At 50.1% G+C, this 15989-nt stretch overlaps 1 long non-coding RNA gene across 2 annotated transcripts in view; it reads left to right on the top strand.

Annotated features, from left to right (window-relative positions):
* The first annotated feature begins 724 nt into the window (after positions 1–724).
* The window catches only part of LOC118172309, a 37167-nt gene continuing 21902 nt past the window's right edge, over positions 725–15989 (top strand). For both annotated transcript variants that reach the window (XR_004753640.1, XR_004753639.1), the window contains exon 1: positions 725–877. This is a non-coding gene — a long non-coding RNA (uncharacterized LOC118172309). The remainder of the gene's footprint in view (positions 878–15989) is intronic.

Raw genomic sequence — 15989 nt, 5'->3', positions numbered from 1 at the left:
AAACATCCCCAAATCTAAACAGTTGTGATGTATGTGGAAAGCAAATCACAGTCCTGCAGCTCTATTACAGTATTGTGAGGTGGATGAACACAGGGCTTATAAAAGAATCTGGGAAGCAGCCTAACCACAGAGGTCTTTCTGAACAGCTTTATAGTCAGAAGACTTTTTAAATGGACTGTTTTAATGGAGTGAATCAAAAATCAAGTTTTATGTTTTGTTTCTGCAGACTTGCCAGTGAAAGAAAAGCTTGGTGGCTTTCAGATCAAATCATCTTTGCCAGCCAAAGCAGTGTCTTCTTCCCTGCTTCTAAGAGGCATGAGCTTAATCAACGAGTCTCAGAGTGGGGTGTATCTACAGTCGTAGCTGTGAAGAGAGGTGATTATGCCTCCCTAATAATTCAGTTTCGCATAAGGAAATTATCACACACACAGGGGCGTGCACCTTCCTCTGTTCTGTCAACATGTGCTGCTAGAAAGATTTATTCCAGTAATAAGGTCTTTGCAGTGAAACTTAACAAAAATGAGGGGGCAAGTTTATTAATTATATATTTTACAGTTAATGAAACATAATATTTAACAGAAATAATTGCAGGCATCTGCCTCGATGGCACAACTCATTTTCAGTAATAAACGGTTTGTGTTTCCCTTTGTTGGACTGATCAGTTACAGAGACAAATCCTGCCTTGTGCTAAGCCCTTCTTATCTCTTTTCATTTTCAAGAGATGAAATGTTCTCCTGTTCAATGTACGCAGAAGAGACCAGAGCTGAGCTGCTATCATCGTAACAGTAAAACTACAGCGAGATCTGAATTCTTTGTTCATGTTTCATTGCCTGCTTTGAGGAAAGCAGTGATCATGAGATCAGACATCAGCCTTAGGGTGAGTATAGATACCACCCACACCAGCTCTACCAACAGACTGCAATGTCTATCTGGTTCGCTCCGTTCCCGTCTGTCCCTCACAGCCCTGCTGCGGGCTCTGGTAGACAAGGTCCCCTTGTTGTACAGGGCTCAGGTATTTCACCCCACAGCATCTTCCACGTCTGCTAAAACGTCATGTAGGAGCACTCGGCATGCTCGACTCAGCTTGCTTTCAGGACTTTTAAAAACCTGCTCATGGATTTAGAATAGCTGTCCATGTGGTAACTTGACAGGTTGTCAGAGCATATGCTCCTTTGGTATCTGCTACAAAGGGTGGCTGGGTGGTGTCTTGTGTGCCCTGACATTTGTAGAGCAGGGAGGTTTATTTTGCAGTATCACTGATAATTTCTTTGCGCTCCTAACACCTTTCAAGCAGGTTGGCAGATTCTACCTCATCTAGGTGTCCATCTCCCATTATCTTCTGCTACCTGAGGTACCTCAGAGCCTGTGACACACAGTTGAGTGATTTTTATTCCCTCCACTTGAGGGAAGTATCTTACAAGATTTTACACTGGTCCACTGCAGTTGACTCATGCCACCTATTTTTGAAATGCAGCCAACAAGGTAAGAGAAGATTAAAAAAAAATAACATCATGCAGATAAAATTAGGACAGAAATTAGAAACAGCAGTCAGATAAAACATTGTAAACAGACAAACCTGGTGTGCCCTCTTAACACCGAGCCATCCTGGGTGACAATGTGGTGTTCCTTCTTTTATTTTTTTCTTTACAAACTGTTGATGCGGTTGGTGGGTTCTCCCTGTAGGGTTCACTGAAATAAGCTGTGACAGGTGAAGTCATTAGCTCTAATAGCTATGCACACCTCAGGACAACAGTCCTTCATACATAAGAGGTTGATGGGAACTCTTCACGGAGGTGTTTATCTAATGGCATGTCACAGGGATCAGGGTTAGATCCAGTCTTCTTTAGTGTCTTCATTAATGAGCTGGAGGAGGGGATAAACAGCAGGTTAATGACATCTGTGGATGAAACGGAGAGGGAACGATGCGGGGGCCAGGGGAGGTCACTGGCACCAGCCCATCAGAACTGAGTAGAGCTGGGTTGTATCTGCTGTAGGCTTTCAGTCTGGCTTCACATTTGCTGGTTTTGTTAGTAAAATGTGGAGTCTGGGCAAGCAGGGAGGTGGGTTGGGTATTTGTAAGGGCATCTGTTCAGCCAGAGCGTTGGCTACTCTGCTCTGAAACACAGGTTTTCTGCAGACCCATCATGTAAATATTTAAATGCATGACTAGCGGATGCAGCAAGTCTGGGTAGAGACTTGTGAGCATGGAGGGAAGTAAAGAGTGTGTGTGAGATGCATGTCTCCTTCTCACGTGTCAGCACTCGCATGTGCACATCTTCCAATACCTTCCAGACAGATTGTCATCCAAAGAGCTCTGCCAGTCTTTCAGGCATCAATCACAAGAGCAATAACCCTGCAAGGTCAGGAAGTGCTGTCAGGTGGGGAAAAGCCTGCGTCTCTGTGTTCCTCAGAGGAGCAATTTGCGCCTGAGCAAGGAGAGGTGAGCAGAGGGCAGCAGTGACTCCAGCGAGAGTGCGCATTTGCTGCAGTTGGAGCTCCCCTGATTTGCCTAGAGCCAGGGATGGGAGCCAGGTCTGCTGAACCCCTGCTCCCTGCCTTGACCACTAGAAACACTTCCTCCCCGCAGAAACCTCACCATGAAACCACCCACAGGAGAACGGCTTTGTTATTTGGCAAGGAGAGCACAGGCTCTGCTCTACCCAATCCGCAGGCACATTTTTGGGGTTGCGTGTTTACTGAAATCTTGGCTTTGCTGGTCTGGAGAGGATAAAAGTTGATTGTTCACCAGCCAGGGGTTGGCGTCTCCCTGCCTGTATGTGTAAATATCTCTGTGCAGCCATACCAGGCCATAGGGAATGTTTGTGGTGCAGCAGCCTGCTAGTGTTAGAAGCCTTGTCTCTCTTCTGTGGTAAACACGTCTCTTGTTACCTGTTCTCACTGAAGCTTTTCTAGCTTCTCCTATCCTTGGCCACTTTGGCTTCAGGATCTTGTGATTGCTGGATTGATTTATTTAATAAGAAAACTTAAAGAACTCCTTGTTTTCCAGAGTGCTCTGTCCCAGGCACTGGCTGTCTGAGGAGCCAGGCCGTGCTGGAGGGAAACAAGGCTGCCAGGTGTGAGCATCTGCCAACCTTGCTGTTCCTTCTGCCTCTCAGCCTTCTCCCAATACTGCCCTTCTCCTGGATTAACGGGAAAGATTATGTTGCTCTTCAGGATGCCCAGACCTTGCCAGTTCTGTCCCTCAGCATGTGGAGCAGATCGTATAAAAGGGAGTTCACCCCCAGCTCTACGAACAGGACCATATGAGAGTACAGAGAAGACAACAGAAGACCAGGGAGTGGGCCTGCCATCCGTTGCTTCCCCTGTGCAGGTCCTGCTCAGTGTCACAGCACGTGTTCGCTGCTCCATGGACCTACGTCCAAGTGCGGCTGTTCAGCACATGGCAGATCTTCGAGAAGCCATGGTTGGCTGAGCAGATCTGGGCTCATGGGGCAGAGCAGAGCCTCCCTGCACTGCGCTGCTGGTGCATCAGGTCCCAGTTTTGGTTCAAAACAGAAGTCGGAGATCTGTGCTCTGGATTCCATCTGCTGCTGCAAATCTGAAGGCAGTAAGCTCCTGGCCGGTGCAGGAAAGTGTTCTCCCACCCCACAGCTTCACACATGCTAGTAACAGGTGTGATGGGACATTTTGCTGCATCAGGAGACTCAGTGTTATTCAGCTTCCTAAAATCCTGCGTTCTGTGATACCTGTGTGACAGCGCTGCTTTGAGCAGAAGTCAGCCTAACTGGTTCATCGCTGATGTTTTCCTGTCTATTGGTTTTACAGCCAAATAATGAAACCCACTTCCCATCACTCTCTGACCTTGGTTTTGCAGAGTGCTCAGGTGCATCTTAAAGACTTTGTGTTGCAGGAGGCAGGAGGCTGGCGCAGCTGCAGTTGAGTGCCTTGAACAGTTTGTTGCATTGAACTGTTCATTTCCCTAAACACGTGGCCCTTCCTTCAGGAGGAAGGCTGTCTCTTCACAGTGTTTTTGTCCATAGAACTGTTAACGCTGGGGCTGTTTTACACATCAGCAACAGAATGAAGAAAGCAGAGGCAATCAGGACCCAAAATAATTACATTTATCATCTGTAATCATCACGCAGGGTCTAACTGCACATAAGCACTTCTAGCTGGCTGCCTGCAAGAACACAGAATGCAGGGAGTATCATTAGAGGATCCACTGGTTATTGAAAAGGATACTAGCCAGCTGCTGAACAGGGCAGCAGGGGATTCTCTGGACTGCAAGCACACCCATTTGTTATTACATATGTAGAAAACGGGGGCATATTCAGTGCTGAACCCTTCTCTGTGTGCATGTGTTAGTGGGTGTTGTTTCCAGAGTCAGTCTGCTGGTGAAATAACAACCCAGCCCCTTTCTGGCTGACCCTGGAGGTTCAGAAGGTATATTCTGGAAGAGCCTACAGCTGCTCGAGCCCTTCTCCATGAAGAGGATTATTCCAAGGGAGCTCTCTGATGTTTCCCCTTGTGGCTCTGTCTACTCCTCCCTAGTTTCATGCCATTCTGGAAACACATAACCCCAAGCAAGGTCTTCAGGGCTGAATTTCCCACTAGCAGAACTATCCTTCACCACACTGCTGCACTGTCTGAGGCTGCTGAGCAGAGCTGTCCAAGCAACTTCAAGTGATTTCAGTACAGAAAACGCCCCTGAAAACATTTGCTGTGTTCCCAAAGGAGAACAACAAAAAGCAACATTCTCCCACCCTTATCCCTGCAGCTCAGTCCAATCTCGCCTAGTGCTGCACTGAGAAAGGGCTAAAGAATGTCTTGGCTGAAATGAGCACAGAGAATTGCTGCACTTGGCCGTTTTGTGGAAGGTCTTACTAAAAATCTGTTTGAATGTAAAAACCTTAAGGCTGATAGCACAGGAAGAGTTAAAGCCAGATTTTGTATGCGTAGTGGAATTAGTTGGAATCCCTTCAAAAGCCTGTGACACTTCATCTCTTGAGCAAAGCATGTGAGATGCTGCACGTTTACTTATTCTGATGCTCAGGGTTATAAAGTGGCTTTCTAAAACCCTTCTTTTCCATGATGATCTCCAGATGAGGATGTAAAATCTGTCCTTGCAGGAGGCCAATCCCGAGGTGTCTGTGTGTACAGGAGGGCTATTTCTCATCCTGAGGATCTGTCAATGGGAACTGGTGTTTCTCTTGCAGACACCCCCCCCCTCTGCCAAGAAGTCTTCTTTAGCAAGGCTCTTATGAACCTGGAACATTTTAAAAGAGTCAAACATTGATATAAGTGCACTTCTACTAAAATTCAAATGCAAACCAATCAGCATTTCACAGCAGCACTTCAGTTTTCCTGCAGATTACTTTTCCAGGGGCACCCTCTACTTCTGGCTTATCTGCAAGACTGGGAATGCTGTCAAGACAGGAGCCGTTCTCCTGCATCTAAAGGGCAACGAGCACAGGGACTGAGCCAGATTCTTCTGTTGTGTGGGCACCTCATGCCAGGGAGCCGAGGAGAAGAGCTGAGCTCCATGGGGTGCTCTGCGCTTAGAGGAGAGTCCTGCTGTTAACGAGGCAAGTGAGATTCTGCCTGCTGTTTCAGGGCCACATACTCCTACAATCCTGGGATAATGTTGGGTGAAAGGAGCCCCAGGGAGTCTTCAGTCCGTGCCCTTGCTCAAAGACAGCTTCAAAGTTAGGTCCAGGTTATCTGAGCCTCATCCAGAGAGGTTTTGTTTTATCTTCAAGGACCCCTATCCAGTGCTTAGCCACCCCCAGCGTGAAAAATGCTGCATGGAGGTTATCCTGGAGCTGAGTGTGAAATCTTTTCTAAAATCTCTGTCTTTTTCTGTGTCTTTAATGTCCAGGAGATGGAAGGAGGCCAGAACACATCTTGTCATTTCAATTGACAGTATCCATCCAAATTGATTGGCTCTTGGGAGGGCAGGGCAAGCAATGCATGGTTTTCTAGCTCTTGCTTCCCCCTAATCCCAAGCCCTCCTCTTACTCATGGCATCTGCACAAAGGAGGAGATTCTTTCCTGATTGTGGCCAGAGGACTTGTTCCTAGTGGAACTTCCTTGTGGAGTTGAACAGAGGAGCAGTGAAGTGATACTGACAAACTTCCTGCACAAATCACAGTGAAAGATTTTGAAGAAGACAAGTAATGAGCTTTGTGGGTGTTCCTCCCTTCCAGAAGTATGAATAAGGAAAAGCACGGCAGCACTTCCTTGAAAATCTGGTGGGTGGACTGGTGCAGTGAGCTGGTAGAAGAAGATGGGGGCTGCTTTCTTCATAATGAATGAAAGATGACAGATGGGGGAAGGCAAGGAAAGGCCTTCAGCAGTAATATAATTAACTTCTGAGAACATTGGGATGTTTTTTTTTCCCTGATGTGAAGGAAGAGAGGATTTTTGGCTGAGAGTCTTGGGGAAATGGGAACTATGAGGTAAATATGGCTGGTCCTCAGTCCAACCCAAAGCAAAGACCTCATACCAGCTTCAGAGGCAGTGAGGAAGGGTGCCCCCCCCCGTCTTAGAGAAGGTAGGGTGCGTGGGGCTGGTCCTCCCTCCTCTTAGCTTCATTGCTGGCCTGGAGCTCTTGTTCTGGAAGAGAAGGTGAAGAGCCAGAAGAGCTCTTCAGAGCAGTAATGACTTCACACCCTGACTTTTTCCCCCGCAAGCCTTTCCTCTTACATGCTAACAAGTCTGAGCCTACTTCATTGTGCCTTTGGTAATTGTGCTTTTAATTATGCTCTGTGTCTTTGACCATCTGTTGTGCTTTTTTCGGAATCTGTTTCAGTTCTGCTATCCCCTTTGAGATGAAGGGACCACGAGTGCACACACTATCCAAGGTGTGGATGAATCATAGATTTTTCCGTTCTGATCTTTTTTTTCTTTCCAAATGATTCATACCAGTTGATCTGTTTCTTGATGGTTAAGCTGACATTTTCATGGTACCAACAGCTTTATGTATGTGGAAAAACGAGGGCCTACAAAGAGAAGTGAAAACTCTGTCCATTGGACAGGAAAAGACAAGATTTTTTGGAAACATTGCAGGAGTCCGAAGGGAGAGGTTACAGTACCTCCCAGCATGGAGCCCACTTGTGAGAGCGGCCAGCACACAGCTGCTGGTGTCAGGAAGATGCTGTAACTTGCTGACAGACATAAGAGCAAGCACGGCAGACCTCTGAGCAAGAGTCCAAGGGAGAGGAAATTCAAGTCAGGAGAGGGAGCTTGAAAGGCTCCAGCTTGAACAGAGGAAGAGAAGCAAAATGAAAGGTTAATGAGCCAGAGAGCTTGTTAGGAAGACAGAGCAACTGCAAGCTTGGGCTTGAGAGCTGAGGTAGCTGCAGAGAAGGCAGAGCTTTTGGTAGGTGAGAGGGACAGGCAAGAGGAACACAGCGGGACCAGAGGGCTGAAGACTGCAGGACCAGAGCGGCTGGAGCTGGAGGAAAACCAGAAGGGACACTTGCAAAAATTTAGGATGAGGGAATGAAACTATGGTCTGAGGCAACTGTTTATGTGCTTCTAGCACCTTTTTAGTGTGTATGAGGCATATTTTCCCTTCAGAAGCAGAGCACAAGTGCACATGGCTTCCTCTTTATCATGTCAGCACTAGCTCTGGCTTCTTTCTGTGGGTGTGCAGGGGTGTTCTATCCTGTCCTCTGCTGTCAGTGCGATATTGTGCTATCTCGGGCTCTGATACCCAGGAATATCTTGTTCTCAGCAGGATGCCCTCATTGTCTGTATTCTTTTCCAGCCAGAGCAACCCTCAGTAACCTTAGAGAAGTCTTATTCCAGGATCATCCATTGACCTCTGGCAGCTGCTCCTCATCTCGTCTTCTGAGCATCCTTTACCTCCGACTGCCTTGATGTGATTTCCTCATGCCCTTTTTGACCTCCCCCTGCCCCCTGGGTCTGACAACTTGGTGCTTAGACATCACCCAACACTACAGCTCCCTACACGAGCAATGAGAACCACCTGATCTTCTGTTGGCTGTCTCCTTTCCAGCTCTCTGAGGCCTTTCACTTCCAGCTTCCAGCCACAGGAAGGAGTCATGGTATTCGGCCTCACAATTATGAGCTCAGCAAAACTGTCCCTTCCTGACCCCTCCAGACAGGATGTCCTGATGCCCATTTCATGGCATGTTCTGTTTTAGTGGGGTTTTCTTGCTCTTTTGGCAGAGATGAGCTGCCAGGAGTCTCCAGGAGTGCTGTCAGCTATACACTGATGTGCAAGACCTGTCTCTGTTATCCTTCTGCTCTTGTGTTTTCTTATGCATGGAGGATGGTGAACAGAGATAGCTCACCAAATTACCTAAGGGGCTTTCTCTCTTATTCCAGTGTTCTGCAGGCAGGTTTCTTTCCAATACATTCCCGTACCTGCAGGGTTAGGTGCTAAGCATCAGTCATGTGAGAGGACTGTAAATGAGGTTCCTTCAAAAACTAGTTCTATTTTGCTTTAGGCCATAATGGGAAAACTGCTGTGTTTCCATTAAATCCCCTTTGTATCAATCTGGAGAGCTCGGCTGTGGGCGAGAGGTGCTGGGATCCCAATAGGCTACTAATTAATTACCAACCCCACATTATTTATTGGCAATGCGGGGGCCTTCCGGCATCGCCTCCTGATAGTTAATTAGGGTGGAAGCCAAGCAGAGGCTCCGTTTCAGTGGCGATCAGTTAACGTTCCCTCTGGCTTTATCCCTTGCAGACATGCCTTGGCATTGTGAGGGGAAGCCAAGGCTGAGCATATGGCTTATTGCGGTGCTCTGACCTTCCCAGGGTGCCAGCGATCTGGGGCAAAGCCAAGCGGCTGGATTTCCGTCAAGCGCTGCTTGAAAGCCTACCTGATGCCATGGAAAGCCTCCATGCCATTTCTGGGAAAACAAACCCATGGGGTAAGCACCAGCAGTTGCTGTTTTCTCATGTTATTCCTTCCTGTACGATACAGGCAGCTAAGAAATGTCTTCTGGTTGTGCAGGAGGAGGAGGAGACCGACAAAATCTCCTTTATAGGGCTCAGAGCTTACAGGTGGAAAAGAGGAGCATAGCTTCATGGATGCTTCCTGATGGGCACCTGCTGGTGCCCCTTCCATGGCTCTGTGAATCCAGGGGACCATCAGATAACGGATTGGGATGCCTGAGGGCACACTACTACAACCTGACACGCAGTCTGTTGGGATCCTGTCATCAAAGGACAAAGCACATTTGGGATGAGTTCAGAAACTCTCCAGCCATTCCGAGTGTGAAATCTGCAGCTGGCCAGCCTGGAAGAGACTTTGGATAAGCAAAACATAACTGCTCACGGTGGCTTGCCAAGATCTGGGTGGGAAAAGCCTTTCTTTGAAGAGGATTTCCCGTCATCTCCCAAGGACTCCCCAGCTGCTGAGCCTTTTTTATTGCCGTGGCCTCGTGTCTGGGATTTGCTTTCCTCAAGACCTTGAAGCCCATTCCCCTCCCCGATTTCTTGCAGAGTTCGCTGCAGCCTGTCTCTGGTAATGCAGCTGTTCTCTCCTTCCCTGGAATGTGCTTTGAACAGAAACGATTTCTACTTTATTTTACTTTTGCTGTGCAGTGACCTAATTAGTTAACTCTATATTGCAGCCTCTTCCTACAGCACTTGCCAAAGAGCTCATCAAAGCCTCCCTGCCCCGGCGCTGGGGGAGGTGGATTATTAGTCCCTCTGTGCTTAGCCTTGGAGGAGATGTTTCCTTCTGTTGTGGACTAGCGACTCTTTAGCCTCGCCATTCAAGATCAAAACCACAGACAGCTGGGAGCGCGCTGGAGTAACGTGCTCTCAAAGGCAGCGCTTTGTTTCCTTGAAGTGCCTATCAGCTGCGCCTCTGATATGCTGAAAACAGACTGGCTTCACCCCGCAGAGAAGAGCAGCCTTTCTGGGAAGTGGCTGTGGTCGCTGGTGACACGTGGCCTTGTCCTGGTATCCCCAGGGCACCCTCCTTGCTCCTGCGCTCCCCAGCACGCACTGCTCTCAGCCTGGCTGATGGCTTCTGCTGGGTCATCTCTGCCCGTGCCAGCAGGACGAGGGCAGCTCGCAGTTCCTCCAGAGGGTGTGCTTGTGCCTAGCACAAGTCTCAGCTTTGACCAAGATCTGATGGCTTTAGGGGCGATAAGCCTCAAAAGGAAAAGGCTTTGGCAGCTGAGGTGGGTTTGTTATTTTGGAAACTCCCTGGGCTGTGAGCCCCCCTCCTGGGAAGTGTCGGCACCACGAGCTGGGATGTGCTGGACCAGCAGAGGCTGAGCATGTGCCGTGGCGCGATAATGCTGATGTGGTGTCTTGTGCTTTTACCCCGGTGTCTGCTGCTGTGACGGTGTCTGGGTGATGGCAGAGAGTGTTTCCATAGAGAAATTTCACAGATCTGAGATTCCTCCAGGCCCTTGAGGCTGAACTGGAATATCACAATCTTAATTCTTGGTGTAACTGGATCCACTTGGTTTTGGGATGATGAGAGGAATATCTGGTCTTCCTCCTGCCTTGATAAAATAAGGCTCTAAAATTGCCATGTTTCTCTCCTCTATACACATACCAAGTACCAAAGGCGGATGTAGACAAAATATATCAATGCTGGCTGTGATTTCCCAAATATGTGATGTCCTAGAGATGCAGGAGTGTGCTGGGCAGGAGGGGATATGCGGGCGAGCAAGAGAGCCTGGTTAAATACCCCGGTCCTGCACTCAGGTTTCACATGCATGTGCCTGAGCTGCGTGCAGAAAGCAGCTGCACAGGCCTGACTTTGCCAGTGTCCAGGGCTGCACACAATGCTGTAACACCGGGAGGGGAAGCAAGGGCAGGATTTCCAGTGGTGAGTAAGGAGAAGGAGCCAGAAATGGAGCGGGAAATGCTGGAGGGGCAGTGGTCAAAGTCAAGGGAGCCAGACCTGCCTTGTGGTCGTAGAGGCATCCCAGTCATTCCTTACATGAGCAGCTCTGCCCACAGCCACTTGTTCCCCCAGCAACACCATCCCGGGACCTGCAGGGATGTCCTCCCCTGCCCCAGAGCTCAGGTACCGCTGCAGTCCTTGGGCAGGCGCAGGGCACTCCGCTCCCTCCATCACACGCGGCGCTCGTGGGGCTGTGCACACGCGGCTGCTGGTGCCAGCACGTGCCTCTGCTCCTGGGCAGCAGCTGGTAAATCCGTTGGCTCAGCAGGTATGTTCGTGCATTCTCGGGAGGGATCGGCTTTTCAGAAGAGAGGGGAAAGAGAACAGAGGAAAAACTGGAAGGGGAGCAGGAGGAAATAAAAGGAAATAGAAGACAGAGGGAAAAGACAGCAAATGGCTGGAAGAATTAGAGATGGAGTGTAGAAAGGACTGCATGTCCCCAGCTGCTTTGAGCACTCAGCAGATCCTATGGTGTGTCTGCTTTATTACTGACAGAGTTCTCCCTTCTGTCGGCTTGTTTCCTAATTGCTGGTCTTGTAAACTGCTTGATTTATGGCTCTGTTCATCGGTTCTGGCCCTCGGGTATAACATGCTTTTCCTTCCAGGCTGGGAAGTGAATAACGAATTAACAGCCCGCCTTAGGTTCAATAAGAAGCTGAGCATTCAGGGATCTTTATTGTGATGCACGTGCCAAATCTAACTGCTTAATTTTTTACTTCTCATTCACGGAGGCTATTCAACAACTCCTTCCCCAGGGCAGCAGCTGCGTTGTGGATGCTTGGTGCCTTTGAAGTGTCCCACAAGAGAAGCCACCAAGGAATGGATTCGCAGTTGGTTTGCACAGAGAACTCAATCTGTTTCCTCACAGCTTGTTCTGAAGCTGACATTGTGTGCCATACACGCTTGTCTCGGACAAACTTCCTTTCAGTACAGCTGAGGGATGAAGATCAAGGCAGAGAACAAACAGCCCCGCTGAGCTGGAGCTGTGACCCCCCGGTGTGCAAGCAGCCATCATGCCAACCCCTGGCTGTCATCCCTGTGTTGAGAGGTTTGTCCTAGACAAACCCTGGAGTAGGTTCCCTTGAGTCAGTGCAACTTTAATCTTCTATTGAGTGAACCAAGTTCCTCTGCCTGCGCAGTCCTTGGTTCCCATCCTGTGCCTTCCACACGACTCTGATCCACACGGCTGCGTCGTCGCACCACGATGTACTAGGGTTACAGAACGGAACATCCTGGCCTTGCCATGATAAGGCTTGTCTACCCCTGGAGGATCGTGAGGATGGGAGCTCCCCTGGGTTCAGAGCATGTGGCTGTTCTCCTTAACCAGGTCCCAGGGCCAGGTCCCATGTGGTGTTCGTACAACACCTCTGCAGCACCGCAGACACACTGCAGCAGAGACCTGTGCACCTGGCAGCGTGGCAGAGACTTCACGAGAAGAAAATGGCTGTGAAACAAAACCTTGTGAAGGAGGAAAGCTCATGCACGGAATGGAGGAACTACTGTAGAAGTGTGGGAGCTGTTCTGTGAGCATAATGCCCTGCAAGGACTACCTCAGGACTTGCAGGCCTCAAGCAGATAAGGTTTAAGCTGACAAGTCCCCTCAGGACTTAGCAGCTTTCTGCCTTCCTGCCCTTGATCAGCCTGTTAGGATGCTGTCTGTGTGTGAGCTGCTTCGTGGCTGCAGCAGGTAAATCTCATCGGCCTGAAGGGGGGGGGGGGGGCCACAAGACAATAGCTTTGTGCCCTCTGCATGCTGCTGTAGGACCAGGGGGCTCAACTCTGCATCACAAGAGGCCACGAGTGAAGGGCAGAGAGCTCAGAAAGTAATGTGGAGCATTAACAGAAAGGCCTACAGCCCCTCAGGTGCTGTACAAACCGTTAGAGGGAAAGCTGTAATGCATCTGCTCAGTCCTGATCCAGTCCTCACGTGTCTGCAGGAGCTCAGCATGCAGGAGCTCTGCTGGATGGAGCATTTTCTCTTCTGAGAGTCCTGTGGCAGTGAGAGAGGGTTGCTGGTGTCTGTTTTTTCTCCTAGGGCACATGCAGTAAAGCAAAGCAGAAATAAACCACACAGTCCAGCTTTTGTTCCTAGGAGCATTAGCAGTACAGCTTGATTAGATTGTCATGGCCATCCCGTGTGCTTTGTCTCTTGCTCGTCCTTCCCCTGATGGGTCTGCAGGTCCATGCCCACACACCTGAAGAATACCTGCTGGGCAGCCAGGCCAGCGTCTTTGGGCACCATGTGCTGGAGGTGTGTGACTGGGCCAAGCCTGTCGCTGTGCTGCGTCTGTCCCAGGCAGCCTAACAGCACCGTGTTGCATTCTTCACCTTCTCACAAGGCTCAGGAACCTGTCCATCCCTTGGAGCACACTGGGCCCCCACCTGTGCGTATGCCATATCCAACAGGATCCCTGATGCGACTGTAACTTTGATTAAAATCCACGAGGCCACCCCCGGCTGCCTCCTTCCAAATAACCTCGCAGACTGTCAGGAGACAGCAGGTCTCGGAGCACGAGGATCCGGAGATGGGGCGGCAGCGCTCCTCACAGGCACAAGCAGCTGCTCACTGTGGCTGTCGTCAGCTGCTTCCTCCTGCCAAGTAGTCCAGGATCCAAGAGCACTCGAAGAGGAGACCAAAACCCCTCTTGCTTGCAGTTCACACGTCCTATCACTGAGAATATTAACTGCTAATCGCTAAATAATTTGAATATACGCTCAAAGTCCAGGTGTTATCGCTTACTGATAAAAAGGCTTCAAACTGCCTTTGGTTTTGCGTGTGAGCGTGCTCACTCCCATGCAGAATATTGGTCCTATTTCCTAACCTGCGTGACAGGCAAGATGGTTCAGATACAATAACCGCAGGAGGTTCAAGGTCCTGGCCATATCTTGCATCTGGCTGATCAGCCGTCCGAGGCTGCATGCCAGCAAGCAGAGATCAAAGGAGCAGAAGTGTGGGATCTGTGCTCGGGGTGGGTAGAGTTGATGCCTGCACCCTTCTTCCCTGCTGGTGCAAAGGTTGGGGCAGTTTCGAAGCCTGAGACCAAGGCACTTCCTTTCTGGATGCTGCTGTGGGTGGCATCCAGCACAGACAGCTTCTCTGTGGACATGCTCCTACTGCTCACACCGCACGTGGGGCTTTAAATGGGATCAGAGTGAAATATTTCTCTTTAAACTCTATATTCACATGGCAAGATCCTCTCTGTCACCTCTGACCCGCTCCCGCCTGGCTGCTGGTATGGATCTAAGTGCTACAGCATTCAATCACCTTCCAGACAATTGAGCAGGAGCTGTTCCAAACGCCGGCGCTTTCCCTCTCCCCTGCCCCAGAGTAGGAATTACCTCGAGCAGGTCGTAGCGGTGTGTGCAGTAATGACTGTAGCAGTCGTTCCCGTTGCCTGGATGCAGGTAAAAGAAACTGCCAGGAGAAAGGGAAAATTTTGTAGCTGACGATGTGATGAGATGAGCGTCTGATCCATCTTTAGACCCCTTTGTTTTCTAAAGTTCCTGTATTTCAGTTAGAGCTAATGCCCCTCTGCTGTCAGGTCCCTTCCCGCAGTGCAGGCAAGTAGCTGTTGGTGCCTCTGTTCTGCACAGCACAAAGTAAAAGAGGCTCATGTGAAAATCCTGCTGGCACGCTCTTCTTGCTCTGAACGTGATGAGGTCGGGGACCTGACCTTTTGCAGGAGGTGGCCTCAACGTGCACGTCCTGAGGTCATGGAAGGCAGCCCCATGCTGCTCCCAGCCCCAGCAGGCACTTCTGTCCGCCCAGCCACGTAGCAGCCATGAAGGGATGGAGCTGGGTTTTTGGGGGGTAAGCCCAGGGGCTCCTGCATAAACCACCGGAAGAGTTTTGAGTTTTAGGTCATAGATTGACCTAAAAATTACAACCAGGAGAGTGCAGTGGACAGCAAAGGCTTGTGGACCTCGTGCCTGCTGGGTGGGGAGGCTCTCTTGTAGCCGAGTGCCATTACAAAGGGCTGGGGTCAGAGCTCTGGGGCTGATCTGTGCCCCTAGCACAGAGAGCAGGCTGCACACATCATTTTGGTGGCTGCTGGGCACTGAAGACCTGGGAGCTGGGTCGATGGAGCTGGTTCTTGCCCAGGCACTGCTGGCGTTGCTTGCCCAGGCTCTCCCTCGCTTAGGTTCACGCTGAGTCTCGTGGATCACCCCAGAACACCCATCCCTCACAGAAGGGCACAGAGGCAGAAGCAAAGCATCGGTGCACATTTCAAGCACAGGAAACGACAGCCCTTTCTGACGGGACCGTCTCGGGGAGCATTCACAAGGAGATCACCGCAGCGGGTCTGAGCAAGGCTGCTCTCAGGAGTGGGATGGTGACAAGGCGTGAGCAGCAGGCTCAGCTCGAGCTGGCGCAGCGGCAGCTGTGCTGGGAGTTTTCTGCTCGCTTGCCCCACCGTGCACTCCTCCCTTGGCAGCGGCTTGGAGCCTGCATCCCTTCTCCCTACCCACAGGACTGATTGCAAGCTGGAGGGAGAATCTGGTGGCAGCCCCCACAAGCAGTTGGGTGTTTTCCAGATCTCTCCTACTCTCTGTTGCAGCTCTCAACTTGCTTGGAGTCAAGGACACACATTAACTCCCTGTCTGTCTTCCTCTCCCCCACGCAGCGCATTAGCTATGCTCTGGCTTTGCTGTCTGACAAAGATGTGCTCTGCTTAGTGAGCGAAGGTTACCTGCAGAGTGATGGGAGCCTTCCCTGGCCTTTGTGGTGATAGAAATACTCATCTGCTTTTGGTTTGTAGAGCTGGCCGGGGACGCTGCACAGCTGAGCATCGCGCCTCAAGATCCTTGGATCACCCCTGCTGCTGGGAAGGGAGAGCTCCCCTCGCTTTCCACGTGCTCTGCATGGATGGATCACTTGTGCTCTCCTCTCTTTCCAGCTGGACCACAAGGAAAGTTGATAATGTGAAGACCTGTAAATGGTAGCTGACCCTTCTCTCTGGCAGCCCAGGTTTCTGCTTTTTTAGAACCAAGGCTCAGCCACTGAAGACAACCAACCCAGCAGTGGGGCTTTTGCTTGCACAGAAGCAAATGCAAAAGCTGTAGAGCCCAGGATGAGACCAGAGCTCCTAGGCTGTCAAGAGCTCTGCTGTGCAGAGGG

The sequence above is a fragment of the Oxyura jamaicensis genome, chromosome 10 (genome assembly GCF_011077185.1).
Source record: "Oxyura jamaicensis isolate SHBP4307 breed ruddy duck chromosome 10, BPBGC_Ojam_1.0, whole genome shotgun sequence".
NCBI lineage: Eukaryota > Metazoa > Chordata > Aves > Anseriformes > Anatidae > Oxyura > Oxyura jamaicensis.
Note: the sequence above shows the minus strand (reverse complement) of the source record. Positions and strands in the feature narration are given on the sequence as shown.